At 56.8% G+C, this 14,298-nt stretch overlaps 1 protein-coding gene across 2 annotated transcripts in view; it reads left to right on the plus strand.

Annotated features, from left to right (window-relative positions):
- Window positions 1-11,815: 11,815 nt before the first annotated feature.
- Window positions 11,816-14,298, plus strand: part of ZNF638 (zinc finger protein 638) — a 58,612-nt gene continuing 56,129 nt past the window's right edge. Inside the window, exon 1 of one of the 2 annotated variants that reach the window (XM_074821726.1) lies at window positions 11,816-12,335. The gene's annotated coding sequence lies outside the window, so the exon portion shown is untranslated. The remainder of the gene's footprint in view (window positions 12,336-14,298) is intronic. The other variant, XM_074821725.1, reaches the window with a different exon arrangement.

Raw genomic sequence — 14,298 nt, forward strand, 5'->3', positions numbered from 1 at the left:
GGAGCACCCATCCCCGCACGGCCCGGCTCCCCCCGCTGCCCCCCCAGTTCCCCCAGCGCCGCCCCCCCGAGGCCCCCCCATGTCCCCCCGTCCCCCCCGGTACCCGTGTCCGGTGGCCGCGCGCCCGTGTGTGTCCCCCCCCCCGCCGTGACGAGCCCGGGGCGGCTGCCAGCACCGAGCCGGGGCCGCGCCCGCGGGCACCCGCGCCCCGGCCCCCCGAGATGCCGGCGGGCGGCGGCGGGGGCTCCGCGCCCCGAAAAGGGGGACCCCAGCGCCCCCCCCTCCCCGGCCCGCTGCCCCTCGACCCGCTCGGACGGTGAGTGCCGCAGCCCCGGGGGTTCCCCGCCACTCCCGGGGGTCCCCCGCGCAGTTGAGGGGGGGAGGTTGAGCCTTTCCCAGCTCCTTGGTGCTCCCCCCCCCCCCCGGCCCCGCTTGCCACCCCCTGTCCCCGCATTGGGGTGCGGAGAAGCAGCCCCCCACCCCGCCAGCACCGGGACGGGGGTGTAACCCCGGGCGGGCTTTGGCAGGAGGGTGCCCGTGGATTGGGGGTGCATCCCCGTGGGGAGCCCCACGGCAGAAGGGGGTGAGCCTCAGTCTCCCCCACCCATCGGGGTGACCCCAAACTTTTTCTAACCCCCCGGGTGGGATTTTGCTAAAACGGGGTGGGGGGGTACCAACATTGTGGGGAGGTGGGAAGCCCCTGGCAGGAGGCTCCATCCTGGGGGATGTGGGGTTTGGGGGGGGTCAGCCAAGAGATACTGCGTGGTCCAGGGACCCCCCCCTCACTCATACCAGCCTTCAGATTTGCCCCCACAAGTATGGGGGCTTGCACACGTGTGTGTGACCCCCAGAACCCCGATTCGGGGTAGGATGGTCCCTGGCAAATTCCTGGTGTCTCTGCCACCAGTGTCCGGGATGTCCCTGGGCATGTCACTTAGCTCTACTGAGTGACCGGCTGGGCTGGGGGACGAGGGGACCCCCGCCCACATCCCCCAACCCGGTCTCTAGGTGGTTTCACTGGCCCCGTGGCCACCTCGCTCCCATCGATGGCCGGAGCGGTGAGCTATTTCTAACCGTGTGCCCTCACCCCTCGGGAACCTGTTCATCACCAGGTGCTAATTCGGGGCCGGTTGAGAAATGGGGGTTGAATATCGGGGCACAAACATCACAAGGTGTCCCCAAGAGGTGAGCGGGATGTCCGAAGCGGCCGACTGGGGATGTAAGACGAGCATGTTGCTCTGCCGAGGTGACAATCCCCTCCCCGGGCGCTGCCATCCACTTGGGTGACATGAAATGTGGCACCCTGGGGACAAATTACCTCCCTGGGGCGGCTGACGGCTCCTTGTATGGCTGAGGACAGGGCTCTGCCACCGGCCGGGATAAAAATAGCCCGTGGCCAAAGGGCCCGATCCGGGGAGGTGCTGGGCACCCCCTCCCCGGGGCCCAAGGGGATGGTGCATCGGGTCTTGCCCGTGTGGGTTTTGGGGTGTGGGAGATGCTGGGGGGGGTCTGGGGGTGCTGCAGGTCCCGGGGGGCAGCACGGGGTGTCCCTGGGGCATGGGGACGTTTGTCTCTGGGTGTGGGAGTCCGGCGGTTCCCCACCGCCCGCGTGGGTCCGTCCCCGCACCGGGGTCCCCCCGTGGCTCTGGTGGATTTGCAGTTGATCCCCCCCCCGGACCCCCACCGGATCCCATCCGGATTTTGGGGGTGCAGGGACCCCCGTGGACACGGAGCTCCCACAAACAGCACCTTGAGCTGTTGGGGGCAGTGGTTTGGGGGTCACTTTGGGATCCGAGGGGTCCTGGTGGGGACTGGGGTGATGGTGCAGGTGGGGACGGCTCAGCCCCCGGATCCCGCGGCGTTAACGGGCCGGTGACGGGCCCGGGCAGCCCCGCAAGGGCAGTGAAGGCCACCGCGTGCCCGAGAGAGTCCAGGAATGCCACCAACGCACCGTCACACACCGCCCCGGCCCCGGCTGCCGGCGGGGGAGCATCAAACACGGCCTCGCTTGGCACCACACGTGGCCCCGGCCACGGGGACGCCTCTGCAGGGACGGGGACACGGGGCTGCACGTCCCCTGCTCCGTCCCTGATGGGGACACGGGGCTGCATGTCCCCTGCTCTGTCCCTGATGGGGACACAGGGCTGCATGTCCCCTGCTCCGTCCCTGATGGGGACACGGGGCTGCATGTCCCCTGCTCTGTCCCTGATGGGGACATGGGGCTGCACGTCCCCTGCTCCGTCCCTGATGGGGACACAGGGCTGCACGTCCCCTGCTCCATCCTCAATGGGGACATGGGGCTGCTCGTCCCCCTGCTTCGTCACTGATAAGGACACGGGGCTCCATGTCCCCTGCTCTGTCCCTGACGGGGACACGGGGCTGCACATCCCCTGCTCTGTCCCTGACAGGGGACACAGGGCTCCATGTCCCCCTGCTCTGTCCCCGATGGTGACACGGGGCTGCACGTCCCCCCACCAGCCCCACGCCCGCATCTCCCCGTCTGTGCCCTCACACTCCTCCCCGTCCCTTCCTTCCCTCCCTCCCACCGGCCTCGCTGACATTTTTGGGGTGGATTTGCTCCCGTTTGGAGGTACTGGTGGCCAAAGCAGCACCCAAAAGGCGCCATCTGGGTCCCTTTTTGGAGCCAGAGGAGGAAATTGGGGAGCCCTTTGGACTGGGAGGGGGGAGCCTCGTGCTGGGGCGTAGGACCTCGGGCATTTTCTGGCTTTTCCCCCCATTCCTGCACCGCCACATGCTTTGGGCAGAGGGGACACAGGAGGTGGCACGGAGGGGACGCTGGCGTGCCTGCGGTCCTTGCTGTGCCCCCCGCCCCCCCCTCCCCCCCCCGTGTTAAACGCAGAGGGAAAAGGGCCTCGGGCAGGATGCGGCCCCGGAGCTCAGAAATTTCAAACTACATCAGTTGCTGAGACTTTTAAGGCTGGGGGGGGGCTGCCAACACCAGAGCTCCCAGTCGTCCCGGTGCCCCAGCACAGCTCTGCATGAGCTCCCCCGCCTGGCTTCGCTGATTAATTAATAAATTAATAAGGAACTGTGGGAAAGCCCCTTGTCCCCAGCTCCAGCCCAGGGCTGCAGCCAGGACCGGGGTGGGGGGGGCACAAAGCAAAGCCCGGGGGGTCCCATCGAGCAGTGGGCCATGGCGGGGGGTGATGGCTCCTCCGTGTCCTCGTCCCCTGGGCAGCACCGAGGGGCTGTTGGCGGAAGATTCAGCCGTGAGGGAAGCAGCAGGAGCAAAACGGGGGGGTTCTGGGGCAGCTCGTGCTTGAGCTTTGCAAAAACCAGAGCCCGAATAAGGGGGTGATTTAGGGGGGTGCCCAGCACTGGTGGGCAGAGCTGCTGCCTCGCTGGGGGCTGCGCTCCCGTGTCCCCCCGCACCAGCTGAGGCCAGAAGGACTCAACGAGGGGCCGGACAGGAGAGGGGCCGGGTGGCTTTGCTCCTCTTTGGGGGGCCAGTCCTGTTCTCTCCTCCATTTCCATCCTGCTCCTCGGAGCTGCGGGGAAAGCGAGTGGAGGGGATCCCACTCTGTGCCGCTGCCAGACTCCCCCTCCAAAGCTGCCTTTCCCCCTCGCCAGGCTCAATACTCCCATTTTCTTGTGACGGCCTCTGGCCTCTTTACGCGCACGGCTTCAGCGGCGTGCTGGCGATCTGAGCCCATCCCGCCTCCCCAGGCCTCGCCCTGCCTTACCGCCATTTCAACCGAGCGTTAAAATTCACTCCCAGATGATGTTTTTGAAGCTCCACAGCCAAACTGAGCAGCATGGTTGAGGCAGGAGAGAGGGAGCAGACATACAGTCATGGCAAAAATGGATTTTAAGGGGAAGTCCTGGTAATTTCAAGCCCCTGGAAGGACCAGCCCACAGAGCTCGGCTGCAGCTCTGCTGGGAAACATCCCGGGGATGGATGTGCCAGCAAAGCGTGAAGGAAACATATTGCCCCAGTAAAGGCCAGCAGCTCCTTCCCTGTAGAGCAGCAGGTGAGGCCACACCTGGAGTGTTGTGTCCAGTTTTGGGCACCTCAATACCAGAGAGATCTCGAGGGGCTGGGGCGAGTGCAGAGGAGGGCAACGAGCTGGGGAAGGGCCTGGAGAATAAATCCTGTGAGGAGCGATGGAAGGAGCTGGGACTGTTCAGTGTGAGGAGGAGAAGGTGAGGGGAGACCTCATCACTCTACAGCTCCCTGAAAGGACGTTGTAGAGAGGTTGGTGCTGGTCTCTTCTCACAGGTGATTAGTGACAGAACAAGAGGGAACGGCTTTAAACTGCAACAGGGGAGGGTCAGACTGGACATGAGGAAAAAATGTTTCCCAGCAAGAGTGGTCAGAGAGTGGAATAGGCTGCCCAGGGAGGGGTGGAGTCCCCACCCCTGGGTGTGTTTAAGGGCCGTTGGGATGAGCTGTGGGGGGATGTGGGGTAGGGGAGAACTTTGTAGAGTCGGGCTGAGGGTTGGACTCGATGAACCCGAGGGGCTTTTCCAACCTGAAGGATTCTGGGATTCCGTGGTCCCAGGGAGGGACAAACATGGCCTGAAGTCTCCAGCATCCATAACCCCCCCCAACAGAGGGACACGGCTGCCCCGTCACTGCTCAGATCCTTTTTAAGCTGCTTTTCAAATGTCTGCTAAGCTCGCGGTCAAATAGGACATGCTTTGAAGGCAAGAGGGTTTTTTTTTTTCTGGGGCAGGAGAAACGGGTTGTTTTTAGAGCCCTTTGGAGTGTTTCTGCTCAGTGGGGAGAGTGCATGGAAGCTGCGAGGGGGGGTCTGCAGGAGGGGGGTGTCCTGGTGCCCCATTTTCACCGCAGGAGGGTGGCCCAGCGGGACATGGAAACCACAGGCTCTTCTCCCAGGAAGCTCACAGGGATGATGAGGAAAACGGGGCCGCAGGGTCTGGGGGAACATCACCTCGGCCAACATGCGCACCTCCAGCCTCAGCCATGGCAAGACGAGGAGCCAGCAGAGCAGCTGAGGACCAGAGCTCCTCGCCGTGGGCTCTCTGGGACTTTCACCGCTCTGAGGGGTGCAGCGTCCGTTAACAGCAACCTCCTTGTCGCTGCCATTGATGGGAGCACTGCCGTTGGGGATTGTGTCCTCCCATAACTCACCAACTTGAAACATGAGCGTGTGTCTGGGCTGTGGCTCTCCTGCTCCTTCGACAGGGACAGGGGAGGGATCTTACTCCTGTGCTTGGCACTGGTGAGGCCGCCCCTCGATGAGTGGGTTCAGGTTTGGGCCCCTCACTCCAAAAAGGCCATTGAATGACTCGAGCGTGTCCAGAGAAGGGCAACGGAGCTGGTGCAGGGTCTGGAGCACAGGTCTGATGGGGAGCGGCTGAGGGAACTGGGGGGGTTTAGTGTGGAGAAGAGGAGGCTGAGGGGAGACCTCATGGCCCTCTACAACTGCCTGAAAGGAGGGTGCAGAGAGGGGGGATGAGTCTCTTGAGCCAAGGAACCAGCGGCAGGACAAGAGGGAATGGCCTCAAGCTGCGCCAGGGCAGGGTCAGACTGGCTCTTAGGAAGGATTTCTTTGCAGAAGGGGCTGTTGGGCGTTGGAATGGGCTGCCCAGGGCAGGGGGGGAGTCCCCATCCCTGGAGGGGTTGAAGAGTCGGGTTGACCCAGCGCTGAGGGATCTGGTGGAGTTGGGAACGGTCAGGGTGAGGTTCATGGTTGGGCTGGAGGAGCTTCGAAGGCTTTTCCAACCTCCATGATTCTGGGATTCTGTGATTCTGCGATGCCAGCTTTGGTTCTCACCCCTTTTATTCTGGGGTGTGACACACCTTTCCTACAAGCTTTAATCTCAAACAACTCACCCAGGGCGCTTCAGAGGGAAGCAGCAGAGCTGCTACGTGGCGTCTGTAGGGGAAGTGCCTGAATTCCCACTCCCCCCATAGCCCCATGTACTGGGCAGAGGGACTGGATATCTGAAGATGTAAAAGCAATTAATTGCCTCCAATCCATTCCCAGGCCCGGCTGCGGGCTGAGACAACCCACGCTGTCACGCGGAGCAGGGAGAGGTGCCAGATACTGATGTGTCAGGCTAAGAGTATGCAGGGCTCCGCAGCCGCCAGCCGGGGCCCGGAGTTCACAGCCTAAAGGACTATTAATACCCGTCAGCCCAGCAGCCTGGAGTGGGACCAGATCGGATGGAAAACACAGACTTTGGGCAAGGCTTGACAATATGATGGGGATGAGAGAGCAGCTGGGAGCCAGATAATTCTGTCAAGGAGCCAAAAAACCTGCCTGAGTGAAGTCCTTCGCGTAAGGAGAGGCTGGCTCCTTCCTGACTCCGGGATTTGCATCTCTGCCACACACTACACGTGTGCCCGCTCCCCAGCGGCGACTGCCGTGGCTTGAGGCTTCCAAAAGTGGGTTGCAGATCTGAAAAAAATCATCTTTTTGCGATTTCTGGCTGCACCCCAAGAGTCTTCTCCCCGCAGGTGAAGATCCAGGGTGGTTTGTGGTGAGCTCCAGGGCCAGCGCTGGAGAAGGGACTCGAGCTCCTGCTGCTGCGGCCCCGGAGCTGCTGGGCTGAGCTCTCCGGTGCCTCATGGAGTTGTTCTGGCAGCAGGTTTTGTGCTTTGGTCACCTCTAGATTTCTTTTGAGGACTTTTTATTTTGGCCCAGAGCAGCACGTCTAAGGCTAAAAGGGTAAAGACATTTCGGGATTGCTAAGTGCCCTTAGGATGAGCGAGATTTCTTGTTGTGTTCTCACACGGATGTCCCTTGTTTTAAATATTCAAAACAAAATTTCATATGCTTGTCATCCCCATCGTTTTACAGTTAAAATGATCAAAACCATTTCCAAGAGTGAGGCCTGGCAATGTGTCCTTGGGCTACTTAGCGCTGCGTTTGCCAAGGGCAGCTTCGTGCCTTCAGCTGCGGCTGAGCACCCCACATCCCACCCGGAACCGAGGCGGGAGCACAGAAAGTTCAGCAAAGAACCAGCAAACACCTAAAACGAGCTGGATTAAGAGACCTACCCAGCATCCCATGGGGATTTCTTCACAGGAGCAACATTAGGACCTGACTCTGGCTGAAGCTCTTAGGAAACAATAAGATTTTTACTTCTGATCCCTTTGCAGCTCTGTCACGACCTGGACTGGAAGCCCGGAGAGTCACAACGGTTCTGTGATCCCCTCAGGTTAAATTAAGGTGAAACGACACCAAACGATCAGTTAAAATGTTTAACTTGTGGTAGAATTTTATTTAAATTTGGAAAAGGATACTAAGCAATGTGGTCTCTTATAAATCTATAAGAAAGAAAAGAAAGGAAAGAAGAAGAATGGAGAGAAAGAGTCAAAGAAATCCGGATCACCACCCCTGGACCCAATGTTCTCTGGTCTGGTGATTGGGGGTGGTGGGTGCACACCCAGCAAAGTTTCTGTCGCCTTTTAAGTTCAACTTAGCAGCTGATTTACATACTTTGTTTTTTTCTCAGCTCCCAGAATTTTGCTGACTTCATGCTTCTTGAGCAATTGTCTTCTGGGGCAGAAATGCGCAGCTCTTACTGGTTCTTGTCACCATTTTGGTGGTGAAGACGCCCAGCCCTTAGCAAGGCCTGCCTGGTGTCTGGCCTACACAATAGAGCCACTTAGTACCAGGCTTACACCAGGGAGCTGGTGAGTACAGATCACAGAATCCCAGAATCATGGAGGTTGGAAAAGCCCTTGAAGCTCCTCCAGCCCAACCATGAACCTCACCCTGACCGTTCCCAACTCCACCAGATCCCTCAACGCTGGGTCAACCCGACTCTTCAACCCCTCCAGGGATGGGGACTCCCCCCCTGCCCTGGGCAGCCCATTCCAACGCCCAACAACCCCTTCTGCAAAGAAATCCTTCCTAAGAGCCAGTCTGACCCTGCCCTGGCGCAGCTTGAGGCCATTCCCTCTTGGCCTGCCGCTGGTTCCTTGGCTCAAGAGACTCCTCCCCCCTCTCTGCACCCTCCTTTCAGGCAGTTGCAGAGGGCCATGAGGTCTCCCCTCAGCCTCCTCTTCTCCACACTAAACCCCCCCAGTTCCCTCAGCCGCTCCCCATCACACCTGTGCTCCAGACCCTGCACCAGCTCCGTTGCCCTTCTCTGGACACGCTCGAGTCATTCAATGGCCTTTTTGGAGTGAGGGGCCCAAAACTGAACCCAGGGATCGAGGGGCGGCCTCACCAGTGCCGAGCACAGGGGTCAGATCCCTCCCCTGTCCCTGCTGGCCACGCTAGTGCTGATTAGCAGGTCTTGGGCTTGATGAGAAACATTTGGTTTCACTCAGTCCAGTTTCCTCCCTTTGAGGTTTTTCTGAGCAGTTTGTCAATACAACTGCAAGGGAGCGGGGGGTGCAGCCTTGGATACACTCCCGCTTCCTTGGGGGACATTCCTTCGGCTCATCACAAAGGCCACAGCTTGTCCCAGAGGTTTTCTGTGTGGATGAAGGTTTGAGGCATTCCTTCCTTCAATTTGTTCCTCCCAATCTCCCAAATTTTGCAACAAATGAGGCAAAGTCCTGCAGCAAACAGGTGCTCCAGGTGCCCAACCCACTCCCGCAGCAGCGTCCTATCGTGTAACTGGAGTTTGTGTTGGGACACCGGGATACATCGCCCAAGCAGCCCAAATGTTTCCATTCCCAAAGGTCTTTGTGTTTAATTTGATTAATTTTACCATTTTAACGATGCCTTTTAAGTCAGTGCTGCTGGAATTGCTACTGGATATTTAGCAAATGAGACCATGGATATGATTCCAGCCTTTTTTGCGCCTGAACCTCAGCGCATTTTGACTCAAATTTAATTTCTTATTTTCAGCTGTTACGTTTCAGAGCTGTCAGGGCAGCACAGCGTTCAATCCGTGTAGGCAGAGCGCTCCTCTTTTATAAAGCCTTTGACCAAAACGATTCTTTGCTAAAAAGATGTTAAAGTCTCCGCAGCAGGTGCCGGGTGGTGTTCACCCTTGGGATGCTCCTAAAACTGCAGTGAATTCTGGCACAGTCCTGTGGTCTCACCATAAAAGCTGATCCTATCTATCAGTTTACAACTGATTTTTTCCCTTCCAGAGTACCTTGTCAGCGAAGATCTTCGGGCTGGCCCGAGAACGGCAAAACAGACGCAGGCACGGATGGTATAACTTAACTGTAAATTTGATTCAGACGTTTAGGAAATACAGCTTCCAGCTCTCAAAAATGATCCTAGCTTCTTAGTTCCCCTTGCTGTGTTGGAGTAAGGAATGCCTGTGGTCTACACAAGTCACGGGTTGCGGGACTAGACAGCTCTAAGCAGGTTTCAAAAGCCAAGAGTAAGTGGAAGTCTTAAACTTTTAAAGTTTTTTAGAGTTTCCAAGACTGTGATGTGCTGGAGAGGAACCAAACCAGGTTTGGAGACAAAGACCAGCGACCTATTTCTGTGTCAGCCCAGCTTTGTCAGAACACCCAGCACCAGTGAATCATTCTTGCTGGATGTATGCAAAGCGTCTGTGGGATCTCAAACACGAGACAAACGCCCAAACGACTTCAAAGCAGCACAGCCGGACAGATCTGCACGGCAGCCAGTCCACCGGCGCTGCTCAGCCCACTCCCGGTCTGCTAAAAAAGAAGCTGAGTGGGTGCCTGCTGTCTGCCACATTTGCAGCAAGATGCAGCGCTTTCAGCAGCTCTGAAATAGGCTCCAGCGCCCAAGCAAATGGTGTGGTTTTGGGCAAAGCTGATCACAGGCTTGTTTTGTACCGTAAGTGCTTTCGGGGCAGTCACGACGACACAGCGGCGGCGGTTCTGGCCGTCTCCGTGGTTAGGTTTGGCATCTGCTTCGGTATTTTCAGGAAATAATGTGGCAGCTCTTAAAGGAATCTTCTGTCTCCTGGGAGAGAAGCTTGTGACTTGCAAAGGTGCTTCATGGGCAAGAGCATGGGGGAGCCCAGAGCCACAGGAGCTCCCTGTGCTGAAATCTCACAGGGCCACCCAAGGTGACGGAGCTTTTTAGAGTCTCCTTTTCTGGTCAGCACCAGCACCGCAGACCGTAGTTAACAGGGAAAGGCTGAACTGGGGGACACTGACCCACTGTATCCCAGGGAAGCAAGCTTATTGGAGGTACCGGGTATTAATGCTGCTGGTTTGGTTTTGTTTTGTTTTTTTTTTTTAAATGTTAGTCCCTCACTCCAAAAAGGCCATTGAATGACTCGAGCGTGTCCAGAGAAGGGCAACGGAGCTGGTGCAGGGTCTGGAGCACAGGTCTGATGGGGAGCGGCTGAGGGAACTGGGGGGGTTTAGTGTGGAGAAGAGGAGGCTGAGGGGAGACCTCATGGCCCTCTGCAACTGCCTGAAAGGGAGGTGCAGAGAGGGGGGATGAGTCTCTTGAGCCAAGGAACCAGCGGCAGGCCAAGAGGGAATGGCCTCAAGCTGCGCCAGGGCAGGGTCAGACTGGCTCTTAGGAAGGATTTCTTTGCAGAAGGGGTTGTTGGGCGTTGGAATGGGCTGCCCAGGGCAGGGGGGGAGTCCCCATCCCTGGAGGGGTTGAAGAGTCGGGTTGAGCCAGCGCTGAGGGATCTGGTGGAGTTGGGAACGGTCAGGGTGAGGTTCATGGTTGGGCTGGAGGAGCTTCAAGGGCTTTTCCAACCTCCACAATTCTGTGAAAAGCAAACAGCATTCCAGTCAGCAAAACAGACAACCCCTGTCAGTCAGCACCTCAGAAATCTCATGCCCTGTACTGGTTTCCACTGGAAAAAGTGGGGCAACCACTGCTTGAAGAGGTCAGCAGAGGGGATCCACATGTTCAGCTGAGGCTGCACACACAGTGGAGCTACCTGAGAGGACAAGCCCAGAAGCTCATGGTGTTGCTGAGGGAGGCTCAGGCAGGGAATTGGAAGGGATCTTAAACTAGTGTCAACTCCCTACCACAGGCAGGGACACCTTCCTCTAGCCCAGGTTGCCCAAAGCCTCATCGAAGCTGGCCTTGAACCCTTCCAGGGAGGGGGCAAGAGGAAAAAAGAGGAGGACAGCTGCTCAGTGTCCTCACATCTCTGATTTCCATAGGTGCAGGTTAATGGGCAGCAGCAGGCAGGGGAGACAGGGCAGGTGCCCTCACCCTGGACCAGCTCTGACAGTGCTGGCTCTGGGGTGAAGCACAACCTGGCAGCCACACCACAGCTCTACAGCAGAGACTAGGCCTTCAGCAGAGGAACAAGGAGAAGAAAACAAGCAGTAGAATGAAAGACTGATAAGAAAAATACAACGTGCAAGAGAGGGAACAACAGCAGGCCTGTAAGGTGAAGGAACCAGTAACAACACCCACTGAGAACAACACACCCCATGCCTCTCAACCCTCCCCGCCACTCTGAAGGAAGGCGTCCCGTGGCAGCGCTTATATAGGGGGGTAAAATCTCCCAGCATGCTCCGCGGTAAGCGCGCGATTGGCCCCTTTGCACACGATGCGCATGCGCAGTCGCCTTCCCGAGGGCAGGGCGGGCGCTTGCACATGCGCACTGCGGGGCCCGTGCCCACACCGAGCGTCCCGCCCCTCCGCGACTTCGCAGGGCTCAGTGCGCCTGCGCGCCGGCCCGCCGCCCGCACCGCTGTGGCGCGCATGCGTCCCGCCCGCCGCCGCCGGCGCTCCGCCCCTTCCCGCTCGCGCGCAGGTGCGGTGCCCGTTGTCTGCCTCCGCGGGGCTACAGCTCCGCGGCCGCGGCGCCCGGCCCGGCCCGGCGCGACGAAGCGGTGCCGGGGGGAAGTGGTGGAGGAAGCGGATCAAGGGCGGTTGCGAGCAGCGCGGCTCGGCTGCGCCCCGCCGGAGGTAGGAGCTCGGCTCCCGCCGTCCCCCCGCCCCGGTGTGGCGCAGCGGGGGGCTGAGGGGACGCACAAAATGGCGGCGGGCGGGGGCGGCCGGGGCTCCCCACGGCTCCCTCCGTCAGCTCTCACGGCGACCGCCCCGGGCCCGGCACCGCTCCCCGCCAGATCCCGAGGCTGCGGCGGGGCCTGGGAGCAGCACCGCGGGGGTGGGGGGGTACACGCGGTGTAACGGCCTCGCTGCCTTCCTGCCCTGGTTGCCGCGAAGCGCCTCGACGCAGCCGGTTGATAACGGGGTGTTGAGCCGGGGACAGGCGCCTCAGGGCGTTTAGACTTGCGGCTGCCGCCTTTTTTTATTTCTTTATTTTGCTACCGAGGGGGACTCAGTGCGGCGGTGGGTATGGAGCACTCTGCCAGGGGCTGCAGGCAAACACGGGCATGCCCTGCCCCAGCGACCCGGCATCTGGCTGTATTTTCTTGCAATGTGAGAAGCAGATGAATAAACAGGCGCTTGTAAACAGCGGCATAACGTTTATCTGCATTGCAGCCGGAGTCTTGGCACGCCAGCAGTGTGCGTATTGATTTGACAAGTTTGATAGTATAACGTGTGTTTGCTCAATCTCAGCTTTTGCCTGTTTGTGAAGTTGGGGAAACGCAGCCGTTTGCTTTCTGATTCTTACCTGTGTTCTGTCTCCGTCCAGCTGTGCTTCAGTGAAAACTCAGACCTCTAATTAAATCCGTAAATTTAACATTGAAACAAAGCGATCTGGCGGTTCAGCAATAGTGGTTTTGGCTTTAAAACTGGCCGTTGAGTGAAGTAACATTCACCGTGGTTAGCTGGAGGGGTTGGTTTTCATCACTGTATCCTTCGAGAGCTCGGAGCGGGGACATGTTTTCTGGCACCTCGTACTTGTGTGTTGGGGTTAAAAAGCTAGCTTTCCTTTTTCTTGACTTTGGAGACGGTAGTAATTGATCTGAATTGGTCAAAATAACTGAAGGAACGACAAAAATTCTCTTTGGCCAAGGCAAAGTGTTTTAGCGCCGTAGCATAATCTGGTTCATAGTGCTTTACCCAGGAACCTCATGTATTTGGAGATTTGAGCTTGTTTTTCAACATAGATGCATATTGCTTTAGTATTTTTGCTCAGTCACAATTATTTTAATACAATAATGTCACATAGGCTGTTAATTTAAAAAAATTTTCTATAGGATTATTTTTAAAAGTACTTAGCTGATTAAAATGTATTATGCTTTTTGAAAAAAAAAAAACCCACAATCATCCATCGTGATTTATAGCCCAGAATTGATGTTGAAATGTGTGCTCAGTTTTGGGTTATGCTCTTCTCTCTGGTATGTGATCATTCATTAGACATTTAAAATAATAAACTGTAAACATGCTACGAGGTCTTCAAGAGGGTGGGTATAAAAGTGAGGTAATTATTTTCCTGATTGAGAAGTCACTCTTCAAAGGACAACAAGTATCTTTAATTGCGTTTTTTTTAACATTTTTTGCTGATTTAAAAAAAAATTAATCTGCCAGAACTAACAGAACAATCACGCTGGCTTGAAGGGTGGAGGACGCGAGGGACTGACCCATCTCTGCTTCTCCAGCTTGTGACAACTGATAGAACTGATGGGTGGGGTTCCAAGTGGTTGCAAAACTCGCTGCTTGCTCCCTCCTATGCTGCTGATTTCCTTTTCTTCCCGTTTTCTGTTTCCCAACTATCTCGCAGTTTGGTTTTGGGGCTGAGCTCAGTGGAAGCTCAACCGTGCTCGCGTTAGTCCTTACCAAACAAGGAGCTCTTCTGTGTGTGAAACAGGAAGAACATTGAGACCTTTTTTTTTTATTTAAAGTGTTTTGCATTTGAAGGTAAATAAAATGTTTTCTTATTTCTTTGCTATCAAGTTAAACATTTCGAATGGGGTTTGGGGTTTTTTTTTTTAGTAAGTTTTAGGCAGAAGTATTAGTATTTGCCCTTTGTGATGCTCTCGGGCACATCTCCGTGTCGGGCGTGCGGAGCTCCATGTGCCTCGGAGCTGTTGGATGAATATAAATATACTTAGGAAACAGCGTGCAGGATTTGTACTGCTCTAAAATTTGGCGTGGAAAGTGAAAATTGAAAAAGGCCGCTAGATTTCTGCTGCTGACATTCCATGAAGGTGCTAAAATGCCCTTTTTTGTCTTAAGAATTAATTGCTGAAGGACTTGTGCTGGTTGGTTTTTTGTTTTGTTTTTGGTGCCTGGACATAAACGTGATGCGTTGAACCCCACGAATGTTGGAATGGAGGGTTTTTTGGGCTGTTTCAGTGAATTATGTTACTGAGCAGTGCTGGCCCTGGCTGGGATGGAGTGAACTGCCTTCACCGTGAGCCGTGGTTTGGATTTGTGGCTCAGCCAGGGTTGGTCACCACCGGTGCTCTGCCTGTTGCTGAACAGCGCTTGCACGGTGTCAGGGCCACTCAGCAGGAAAAACTGGGGCAGAAGAAGAAGAAAAAGGTGGTTTTGGCTTTCAGGGTGGCTGATGCTTGGAACC

The sequence above is a fragment of the Strix aluco genome, chromosome 4 (assembly GCF_031877795.1).
Source record: "Strix aluco isolate bStrAlu1 chromosome 4, bStrAlu1.hap1, whole genome shotgun sequence".
NCBI lineage: Eukaryota > Metazoa > Chordata > Aves > Strigiformes > Strigidae > Strix > Strix aluco.